This window comes from Schistocerca serialis, chromosome 2 (genome assembly GCF_023864345.2).
Source record: "Schistocerca serialis cubense isolate TAMUIC-IGC-003099 chromosome 2, iqSchSeri2.2, whole genome shotgun sequence".
NCBI lineage: Eukaryota > Metazoa > Arthropoda > Insecta > Orthoptera > Acrididae > Schistocerca > Schistocerca serialis.
The window spans coordinates 870,817,124-870,829,861 of record NC_064639.1 but is presented as its reverse complement, the minus strand read 5'-3'; positions in this window follow the sequence as shown (position 1 = coordinate 870,829,861).

Sequence of the window (12,738 nt, the reverse complement as noted above, 5' to 3'; positions counted from 1 at the left end):
GAACAATCTTCTGCTAATTGTTTCTCTACTCTTTTCTTCTTTTACTTTGTTATTAAGACATGAGCATTTACTCATGGTTTTAGTCAGCTTTACTAGTACTTAGGAACTGTGAAGACTCTTTTTCTTTTCTTTATTTTCAATCATAAACTTTAGGTGTTTATGACATATCAGTACTCTGTTTTCTATTCTTATCTTTCGTACTACCTTTTTCCTAGTATGTACTATTTTCATTATTTGTAGCTTGGAGGAACTCTGGATGAAATGGAAGCGTTCTTTTGACACTCATTTATTTCCACGAAACATAATGCTATTCGTTCATAGAATTCACACTTCCCAGAATAATCCCTATAAAATTTGTGACTTTTGTCTTGTTAGTGTCCCCTTCTCCTAGGATCAGCACCTATTTCTTGCTTGTGGGTTGACCTTATGAGAGCACTTCCTCTTTCTGGTAGGTACACCCCTTACAAAACATCCCTATTTTTTTAGGCCACATATCGTCCTATCTCCACGTAGGTATGCCTGCCCTTTATACTTAGTGAATGCTGGGTATGCCCCCCTTATCCTTTCTGAGTAGGCCTCATGGTTAATTATCCTAGTATACATCTCTATGTATATCATAATTAAGTATCTTCTGCCGGCCACGGTGGCCGTGCGGTTCTAGGCGCTGCAGTCCAGAACCGCGGGACTGCTACGGTCGCAGTTTCGAATCCTGCCTCGGGCATGGATGTGTGTGATGTCCTTAGGTTAGTTAGGTTTAAGTAGTTCTAAGTTCTAGAGGACTTATGACCTCAGAAGTTAAGTCCCATAGTGCTCAGAGCCACTTTTTTAAAGTATCTTCTGGTAAAGATATAAAGCTATCTTAAGATTTGAATTCATTCTTTAATATATCATTTACTTCCTAGAGTCCTCCTCTACTTATCAGCTTCTGTATTTTCAATAGATACTATGTGTACATATACTATTTACACCCCACTATCCTTCATTTCATCAGAGTATTTATTACACTGATGTTTCTTAATGATCAACATGACTAATTCCTCACCTACTTTCGTTTTCTTTCTTTGCTTATGCCTCTTTCTTATTTATACACTACTCATTGCTACTTTCTACTTGTTCGTTATGTAGCATTTTCGTTCCATAAACTTGTGTGCTTTTGTCTCTCTTTGCACCTGAGTTCATTGTGCCTATTCTAATCTCTATTTAGAACTGTCACTATTCTTTGTTTATGTGCACTTCTTCTTATGTACATTTTTATGTTTATTTGATGTAGAACTGTCATAGCTTCCTGTATATGGGCGCATATTTCGATATGTACACACATTTTCCCCTACAACACCTGGCGGTTCTCACATCGTGACAGCTTTTGTCTTATGTAATTTAATTTTGTGTAGAAATGTAAATTTGTGTATATGTGGATGTGTGTTCGTGTAGTTTGATTTTTCGGCCTCCTTATCTAAAGATAAGATTTTGGTTTCTAGTAAACACGGAAATAAGGAAGGGCTTCAGCAGTAGAAGTTTGTGAATATGGAAAGAGGGAAAAAATAGACAGGTCCTCAAATAAGAAGTAAGAAAAGAAGAAATAGATGTGGACATTAGGGTCGAAGAAGAGAAAGAGAGTAGCCCCAAAGACAGGAAACACTTCCAACCCCCCCTTCCCTAGGATCCCTAACCCTCAGGTACTTGTGTGAGATGCTGGAGGAGGTCTGGTGTTAAATCGTCCCTTACAGAATGGACTTGTTCCACTTTCACCCTCTGAGGTCCCCAAAGGAAATCCTAGCAACCCTATGGAAACAGCAAATGATGGAAAATCAGGCACACTAGTTCGTGAGGGTTGTTTGAAAGGAGTGATGTGTGTTTTGTGTTAGTCATGATTCATCTGTTCTTGTAAATCATGCTTTTAGCTACAATACCCACCCCTTTCAAAATTTATACAAACCCTCCCATCTATATCACATCTCATAAAAGGTATAAAATACTCTACACAAAATAGAAAATCTATACACTATGGCATAACAGTTGTTCAGCTAGTCACAGCATACTATATTTTCCACAAAAATAATACTCTGTTCAGTTTATTTCATCTAGGTATCACATTTTTTCTATGAATCTCTGAAGTTGTTCTCTATTTTATAGTCATATCCTGTTTTCTAAGCAATAAGATTACAGGATAGTTCTAGATTTTAAAGGAATTCGGAGCAGGAAAACTATTTTGGAAGAAACACCATAGACAACTCGGGATCCGACGGTCGTTACTCTGCCCATTAACTCAGACTGTTAACATCCCTGCTGATATACAATTTTACATCCTTTACATTGTATTTCCTCTTCTCTAATCCAGTTGTGTGATCTACTAAAAATAACGTTTTAGGATGGATGATGTTTGTACCCGGTGTGGTCCCTCATATTTTTGGGGAAACTTATGAGTCTCTTTCTTCAGAGTCGAGCTGTGAAGATGTTGTTTTATAAGAACCAGGTCATCGACTTGGTACTGAGGTCCCACAGCCTTTTCGTTATACTTACTTACTCTTTGTAGTGCCGTTTAAATTAAATTCTTAGAAACTATTTCCTGATTTACTTCATAATTGACACTAGGTTGTTCAGACCAATTAAAACACTTAACTAGAGGTTCCCCTCTAAAAGGTTTGCCTATAACTTCTAAAGGTGTCAACCCAGTCGGTAAATGGAGTAATTCATTTAGGATAAGTTCAAAGTCCTTAATTTTCGTTGCCCACAAAGTACCTACTTCTAGAAAGTATTGTTGTAAACAGTGTATAACCGTCTGTGTATTTGCTCTTTTAATGGGATATAGTTTAACATATTTTGACCAGCATTCTATGATAACCAAAATATATGATACTCCTCCCTTTTCTTGTGGAATTTGTCTAAAAAATTCCGCCCCTGTGACGTGATGTAATGACTTAGGAACAATAGGATACATTTTGTATTTCTCGTGAGTATTATTCTGTTTTACTTTCTGGCAAGTTTCACAGGTTCTAATCAAAGATGCTATTTTATGACCTAGGTGGAAATAATAAAACTTATTCCTATGGGATACACATTTTTTGATTCTGAAGTGTCCATAACCTGTGTGAACATACCACACAAGTTCTACTTCCATTACCTTCGGAATACATAAGCGCCAACACTGTGATGTTATGCTGTCTCTCCAAAACAAGTTATAATCTATAATTTTCCATTTTTCAACTGATTAGGAGGTAACGAGTTCTGAATAGATACAGAAAATATTTCTGTGAAACAAGAATGACGGATATTCCGTGTTATTCTTTGAGCCATTTCCTTTACAATAATGTTCAGATATTCTGCTGATATAAAATTAATGGCAAAAATAACGCCAGGCTTTTCCATACATTTCAATTCTTCCATTCCTAATGGTATCCTTGATAAAGCATTAGGAGGAATATTTTTGGAATTTTTTACATATTGTACCTTAATATCGTATTTCTGTAGGAAAATCATCCAGTGCATCAACCTACCTTGTAGTAATCGACTACTCATCAGAAAGAATAAAGCTTGATGATCTGTATAATTATGGATTTCTGATCCCCATACTAGTGTTTGAAACTTTTGAATACTCCACACAATCAACAATAGTTCCATTTCGGTAGCTGTGTTATTTAGTTTGTGCTTATATAGGCTATGGCTGGCAAAACCTATGGTTCTGTGTTCTACATTACTTGGATCCCCCAAGTTTGGCAGCATCACTGTAATCGGACACATCTGTCGAAATTTTAAACGGTTCACCCATTAACTGTATGATGACTCAACAAGTGCTCTTTTAATGTTTTCAAACACATCATTTGCACCTTGATCCCAAGTCCATGGTACTCCCTTTCTTAATAAACTTAAAATTCTCGGGTCATTTAACTCTTTACCTCATATGTACTGTCGATAGTATCTGACCATACCTATAAATCCTTTTAATTGTTTTACATTTCTGGCGTGCAGACATTCTTTGATAGCTTTTATGAGTTCAGGGTCTGGTCTAATTCCATTTGCCACTATAATATGATCTAAGAACTTAGGTTTTTGGCGTGCGAAAAACGATTTAGACAGCTTCACTGTAATACCTTTTTCTTTATATTTTTTCAGAGTCTTGCACAAAGTTAGACAACGGTCCTCCCAAGTAGCAGATATTATTAAGATATTGTCTACGTATATTATCAGATCCTTCAATAAGTCTCTAAATATTGCTTCATCTAATGCATATATGAATACGGACACAGAGCTATTAAGTCCAAATGGCAATACATTGAAATGATAAGAGTTTCCATCAAACAAAAAGGCTGTATACTTTTTGGATTCTATATGTATTTTTATCTGCCAAATCCTGCGGTCAAGTCCATTGTACTAAAGAATCTCGCCTTTTCAAACTTGGATAACAATTCGTCGATTTTAATTGGTTGATCTCTCTCTGTTTCTATACATCGATTTAATGTCCAAGTGCCTAAGACTAATCGTACCCCGTCTGTAGCTTTCTTCACCATGACCAGAGGATTATTCATTACACTTGAACTTCGGTCTATAATATCATTATCAATGATTTTGTTAATCTCTTCCTGAACTGCTTCCTTGAAAATCACTGGTATTGGATACGGTTTGCAAAAGAATGGAGTGTCATCTTTGATTCTGAACTTACAGATATAGTCGCTGATGTTACCTGGATAATCGGAAAACACCACTTCATACTCCATTAAAATTTTATACAAATCTAGTCTTTGTACAACAGTTAATATTAGGGATTCATTAACTTTGTCTTGTATATCAGTTCGAGATGTTACTTGATTCACATTAGCGATTTTTGGTGATAAATGTGTTGTAGCTGTTAATCATAGACACTCAGTTGTTTGTTCCTCAATGTGGCTATTTGTTACAAATGGTGTCCACTATCTACAGTCCCCTCTACCATAACAAAGAAGATGTTCATCAAAGTTTAAGATGACTTTAAACTCTAACAAACAATCTAAACCAAACAGTACATCTCTATTAATATTCTCTACTATTAATAGCGTTTGGCGAAATAATAAAAAAGTCCAATACTGCAGTTCACTTGAGTTTCATATTTTACAAGTTTACTTTTTGTTCCCATTATCCCGATTATGTATACTCCAGTCACTGGCAATAATGGTAAAAGCTGTTTATTCTGTATTGAGTTAAAAAATGCGTTTGAGATTAGTGATACCTCACACCCCAAACATATAAATATGTTAACCTTTGAAGTTTCCACTGTCACTGCTATTATAGGGTGTAAGTTATTAGTAGTTAAGCTTGGTTCCTCAAGCAGTAACAATTCCTTTGTGGGTATTTTGTGTGTAAAGTTAAAATACCTATATGTGAAACACCTGGGCTAGCAGGAAAGAGAGGATTAGGTTGCGGAAAGGTGCCAAAATAAGTTGCTGTCAGTTGCACTCAACATACAAACTTTATTCATCAACACACAATATTACAACAAGGATGCAAAACACTGAAAACTTTAATCAACCTCTTTTGATTAACTTAACACTCAAAATCCAAGACACAAGACCTATGCAAAAAATTGAAATACAAGGTCCTTCTGGTGGTTTCACCCAAGAATACTTTCTAAATCTTCAGTCTAAACAGGCTGAAGGCCTTAGCCATTTAATTTTAGTGAAACTTGGCTGGAGGCTGCATATTAAGCAATAAGAAGAGTTTCAATCAAAAGGCAGAAGGCCTTATCTCAAAAGATTTCATGCAAAATTCGGCTGAAGGGCCCATACACAAGCATAACAATCTTATGCTTTAAGGGCAAGACAAGAATATTAATTTAAGGGATATTAAAACTCGGCTGAAGGCCACACATCAAAATGGTTCAAATGGCTCTGAGCACTATGGGACTTAACATCTATGGTCATCAGTCCTCTAGAACTTAGAACTACTTAAACCTAACTAACCTAAGGACAGCACACAAACCCAGCCATCACGAGGCAGAGAAAATCCCTGACCCCACCGGGAATCGAACCCGGGAACCCAGGCGTGGGAAGCGAGAACGCTACCGCACGACCACGAGATGCGGGCGCCGCACATCAACAAATAATTTGGCAGCTCAAGCCCTCGAAAGAAGAGTTTCCATTTTAAAAGACAGAAGGCCGTATCTTAAGACATTTCATATAAAATTCGGCTGAAGGCCTCTATAAAGAATAACAACCTCATGCTTTAAGAGCACGACAAGAACATTAATTTAAGAGATATTAATACTCAGCTGAAAGCCACGTATCAACAAAATATGTTTAATGGCTTAAGGCCTAGAGAAAGAGTTTCAATTTAAACATCTCATGTAAAAGTACATCTCATGTAAAATTCGGCTGAAGGCCCCATATAAAAGAATAAGAATCTCATGGCTTAAGGGCAAGACAAGAACATTAATTTAAGTGATATTGATACTCAGCTGAAGGCCACATATCAATCAAATAACTAAAACCCAAACAGGGAAATACTATGTAACACACAAGGAACGGCGCTCAGAAGTTTCCAAGGGTCGGCCTGGGATTGTAACACTAACGCTTGTTTAGGTGAGACAGGCACCCTATCCAACGACTTCTTAATCTGAAGGCTACCCAACCAAAAGACGAGGAAAATACACTGCCGACAATTACGTCAACGACCAGGGTAGGTAACCGGAATGTCAACGGCCACAAGGTAGAAGATACCGCTAGTCAGCTTCAATAACAGGGAATAAATTAAGTTAAACTCCACAGGGAGACAGCTGGAAAGGACCGGTCCTTTCACACAAGTCGCCACGTTCTAACGTTTCTGACTTAAAGTGTAAGGGTGAATCTGGGTTATTTCGCTTTATTCCCTCAAACGACCGTCCACTTATTTACGAGGTGACTTACTTGGAATTTGCAGCCACTCTTCTTTACTGGATAACTGGCTCCTGGAAACCCTCTAGAATTCTCTGCCTAATAACGATAGGTAAAGGAATTTTTAGACTCTTTCTACTTGAAAAATAAGCAGACATACAAACTTTACTTTTCGTCAATTAACGGTGTATTCGACTTCCATACACAATAAAACTCTCACTTTCAACATAAATATATAACTTCCGGTAAGTCCCTCGTACAGTTTAACGTCAGAAACAAATTAAATTACAGTTAAAAGAAAGTTGGCTTTGACACCATAACTTTTCTTAACATAAATCAGAAAACAAGTCTTGCCTATAGCATGGTTATGTCAAGAGTTTTCAAGAGTTCTTCTTCAACTGTCTTTGTTTGAATAACAATAGTCAATGACCCAATAAGCACAGAGCTGCAAATAAACTCCATGGTTCTTCCTTACAAACTCACTAAAACATCTATGGATTGCCTGATAGGTACTTGTCAGTGTGTCTATCCACCGCATCTACTTTCTTCCCATGACTGATTTTAAACGTGTAAACACAGACATGTCATACACAGTAGGTAGGATTCTACCATCCCACACTCATATCCAGACTATCATGTGTTCGAGAAGGTAGAAGGCTGAGTGGTTCTAGAATTTACACAAAAATTCCAGAATCACAACACAACACAGGTTTAAAATAACTTCACTGATTTGAGAAATAACCTCAGAATAAAGTAGGCCTCTTGAAAGAAGTATACAAGTTGTATTAAAAAGGATGCGCAAAGTTACATGGCTGAAAGTACTCGATAATAAAAACACAAATGTCCCAGCAAACACGGGTCTGCAAATGAGCCACTTGCAAGATAGTCACGACTGTATGGTTTCAAGCCTCCAATAACAGTGTAAACATCATCCTAGTTAGTACACACTAATTTGAAATTTAGACTTTACTCTTAGGTTGTACATTGGAATTAGATAACATTTCACTTATGGGGTACCTCCTCCTCCCATGAACCATGGACCTTGCTGTTGGTGGGGAGGCTTGCGTGCCTCAGCCATACTGATAGCCATACCGTAGGTGCAACCACAACGGAGGGGTATCTGTTGAGAGGCCAGACAAACATGTGGTTCCTGAAGAGGGGCAGCAGCCTTTTCAGTAGTTGCAGGGGCAACAGTCTGGATGATTGACTGATCTGGCCTTGTAACACTAACCAAAACGGCCTTGCTGTGCTAGTACTGTGAACGACTGAAAGCAAGGGGAAACTACAGCTGTAATTTTTCCCGAGGGCATGCAGCTTTACTTTATGGTTAAATGATGATGGCATCCTCTTGGGTAAAATATTCTGGAGGTAAAATAGTCCCCCATTCGGATCTCCGGGTGGCGACTACTCAGGAGGGCGTCGTTATCAGGAGAAAGAAAACTGGGGTTCCACAGATAGGAATGTGGAATGTCAGATCCCTTAATCGGGCAGGTAGGTTAGAAAATTTAAAAAGGGAAATCGATAGGTTAAAGTTAGATATAGTGGGAACTAGTGAAGTTCGGTGGCAGGAGGAACAAGACTTTTGGTCAGGCGAATACAGGGTTATAAATACAAAATCAAATAGGGTAATGCAGGAGTAGGTTTAATAATGAATAAAAAAATAGGAGTGCGGGTTAGCTACTGCAAAGAGCATAGTGAACGCGTTATTGTGGCCAAGATAGACATGAAGCCCATGCCTACCACAGTACTACAAGTTTATATGCCAACTAGCTCTGCAGATGACGAAGAAATTGAAGAAATGTATGATGAAATAAAGGAAATTATTCAGATAGTGAAGGGAGACGAAAATTTAATAGTCATAGGTGACTGGAATTCGGTAGTAGGAAAAGGGAGAGAAGGAAATGTAGTAGGCGAATATGGAATGGGAGTAAGGAATGAAAGAGGAAGCCGCCTGGTAGAATTTTGCACAGAGCACAACTTAATCATAGCTAACACTTGGTTCAAGAATCATAAAAGAGGGTTGTATACATGGAAGAAGCCTGGAGATACTGACAGGTTTCAGATAGATTATATAATGGTAAGACAGAGATTTAGGAACCAGGTTTTAAATTGTAAGACATTTCCAGGGGCAGATGTGAACTCTGACCACAATCTATTGGTTATGAACTGTAGATTAAAACTGAAGAAACTGCGAAAAGGTGGGAATTTAAGGAGATGGGACCTGGATAAACTGAAAGAACCAGAGGTTGTACAGAGTTTCAAGGAGAGCATAAGGGAACAATTGACAGGAATGGGGGAAAGAAATACAGTAGAAGAAGAATGGGTAGCTTTGGGCAATGAAGTAGTGAAGGCAGCAGAGGATAAAGTAGGTAAAAAGACGAGGGCTATTAGAAATCCTTGGCTAACAGAAGAAATATTAAACTTAATGGATGAAAGGAGAAAATATAAAAATGCAGTAAATGAAGCAGGCAAAATGGAATACAAATGTCTCAAAAATGAGATCGACAGGAAGGCTTGTCGCACCAGGGGTAAGATAGATACTGCCTACAGGAAAATTAAAGAGACCTTTGGAGAAAAGAGAACCACTTGTATGAATATCAAGAGCTTAGATGGAAACCCAGTTCTAAGCAGAGAAGAGAAAGTAGAAAGGTGCAAGGAGTATATAGAGGGTCTATACAAGGGCGATGTACTTGAGGACAATATTGTGGAAATGGAAGAGGATGTAGATGAAGATGAAATGGGAGATATGATACTGTGCGAAGAGTTTGACAGAGCACTGAAAGACCTGAGTCGAAACAAGGCCCCGAGAGTAGACAACATTCCGTTAGAACTACTGACAGCCTTGGGAGAGCCAGTCCTAACAAAACTGTACCATCTGGTGAGCAAGATATATGAGACAGGGTAAATACCCTCAGACTTCAAGAAGAATATAATAATTCCAATCCCAAAGAAAGCAGGTGTTGACAGATGTGAAAATTACCGAACTATCAGTTTAATAAGTCACTGCTGCAAAATACTAACGCGAATTCTTTACAGACGAATGGAAAAACTAGTAGAAGCCAACCTTGGGGAAGATCAGTTTGGATTCCGTAGAAATATGGAACACGTGAGGCAATACTGACCCTACGACTTATCTTAGAAGCTAGATTAAGGAAAGGCAAACCTACGTTTCTAGCATTAGTAGACTTAAGAAAGCTTTTGACAATGTTGACTGGAATACTCTCTTTCAAATTCTGAAGGTGGCAGGGGTAAAATACAGGGAGCGAAAGGCTATTTACAATTTGTACAGAAACCAGATGGCAGTTAGAAGAGTCGAGGGACATAAAAGGGAAGCAGTGGTTGGAAAGGGAGTGAGACAGGGTTGTAGCCTCTCCCTGATGCTATTCAATCTGTATATTGAGCAAGCAGTAAAGGAAACAAAAGAAAAGTTTGGAGTAGGTATTTAAAATCCATGGAGAAGAAATAAAAACTTTGAGGTTCGCCGATGACATTGTAATTCTGTCAGAGGCAGCAAAGGACTTGGAAGAGCAGTTGAACCGAATGGACAGTGTCTTGAAAGGAGGATATTAAATGAACATCAACAAAAGCAAAACGAGGATAATGGAATGTAGTCGAATTAAGTCGGGTGATGCTGAGGGAATTAGATTAAGAAATGAGACACTGAAAGTAGTAAAGGAGGTTTGCTATTTGGGGAGTAAAATAACTGATGATGGTCGAAGTAGAGAGGGTATAAAATGTAGACTAGCAATGGCAAGGAAATCGTTTCTGAAGAAGAGAAATTTGTTAACATCGAGTATAGATTTAAGTGTCAGGAAGTCGTTTCTGAAAGTATTTGTATGGAGTGCAGCCATGTATGGAAGTGAAACATGGACGATAAATAGTTTGGACTGGAAGAGAATAGAAGCTATTGAAATGTGGTGCTACAGAAGAATGTTAAAGATTAGATGGGTAGATCACATAACTAATGAGGAGGTATTGAACAGGATTGGGGAGAAGAGAAATTTATGTCACAACTTGACTAGAAGAAGGGATCGGTTGGTACGACATGTACTGAGGCATCAAGGGATCACAAATTTAGTATTGGAGGGCAGCGTGGAGGGTAAAAATCGCAGAGGGAGATCAAGAGATGGATACACTAAGCAGATTCAGAATGATGTAGGTTGTAGTAGTTACTGGGAGATGAAGAAGCTTGCACAGGATAGAGTAGCATGGAGAGCTGCATCAGATCAGTCTCAGGACTGAAGACAACGACAACAACAATGGGGTACCTGTTAAAGGAGGTGTTCGAAGTGTTTTCTTTGCATCTGGATGCAATATTGTGCTCGTCTCTGCAGTGAATTTCGAATCCTTTTGAAAATCTCTGGATCATTTGAGAGTTCTTGCCAAGCATATACAACTCTCTGCTCCAGTTGTTCAACCATGTTATCGGGTGTGCTGTACACTTCGCTTTTCAGGTGACCCCAGCCACAAAAATTCAAAGGATTTAGATCAGGTGATGTTGGAGGTCAAGGTACAGGTCCGCCTCGACCTATCCATCTTTGGCTTTATCTGCACGTTAGATGCCATCTCACACCTGGAGCAAAATGTACCAGAGCTCCATCATGTATGTATCACATACTCTGATGTTGCTGAACATCCTCAAGAAATCCTGGAAACTAAGGTACCTCTGTCCATTAAGCTGTGGTGGGAGAATGTGTGGCCCAATGAGTTGATCGCCTAGTAGCTCTAACCACACACACATACAGTGAGAAACGTTGCTGATGTGGTGACTCATGAACAGCATGTGGGTTTCTTTCACACGAAAAATGTGTATTATGATAGTTAAACACACCATTGCGTGTGAATCCGTCTTCGTCTGTAAATAAAATTTTACATGCGAAACGAGGGTCAACTACAACCTGCTGTTGCAGCCACTGACAAAACATCACTCTAGGGACATCACTGAGTCATTGAATTCGTTGGAGGTAGTAAGGGTACAGTAAATTGCGATGTAAAATTCTCCATACACTACTGTGGCTTAGTACTGGCACTTGTGTGGCAGTTCTTCTCATTGAGGTTCTTGGAGAGTGTTGTACTGCTTCGAACACCATATCCTCAACCTCAGGCGCAATGAGAGCACAGGCCTACCTCCTACTCTGCCATGTGCAAAACTCCCCATGTTCGCCCAGGTGCTGATGGCCCCTTGTTAATGTAAGACTTTCGGGGTGTTTTTGATCAGGATATGTTTCTTGGTACAAGCGTGCAGCCTCCCGTATACTGCCATTAGCCCTACCGTACATGAAATGCATATCTGCATACTCTTTGTTACTGTACAGTTCCATTGTAACTGCAACACAGCAAACGTGGCACTCCTCAGACATGACTGATACCCTTTGAGACTGTGTACTGTATCCGTCCTGTACGTTCTGCATGTATGGTTTGATTCCAACTGATACCATTTGAGACTGTGTACTGTATCCGCCCTGTATGTTCTGCATGTATGGTGTGATTCCAACTCCACCTCTCAGCAATGTTCCATTTTGTAAACAGCGAACAGAGGATGGCCTCAAGTGCACAAGGGGGAAACCAGACTATGTTACAAACAATTTCGTCGGTGGCGGCAAGGAACCATACAGTCGTAATTGTCTAGCAAGCGGCTTGTTTGCAGACCTGTGGTTTACTGGGACATTTGTGATTGCTTCTTCTACTATTATGTACTTTCAGCTGTATATGTTTGCGCCATCCTTTTTGATACACCCGGTATAAGGTGGGGAAGAATTGTGTAAACCAACACTGTGGTGACCACCAATAAAATGTTGGTTCTACTGTGTTCGTTACTGTCAGTTGTTATCCACTGTGTTATATCTGTTGTTATACAGGTATTTTGTAGCTTTTCCTTCAAGAAATATATGAATACATA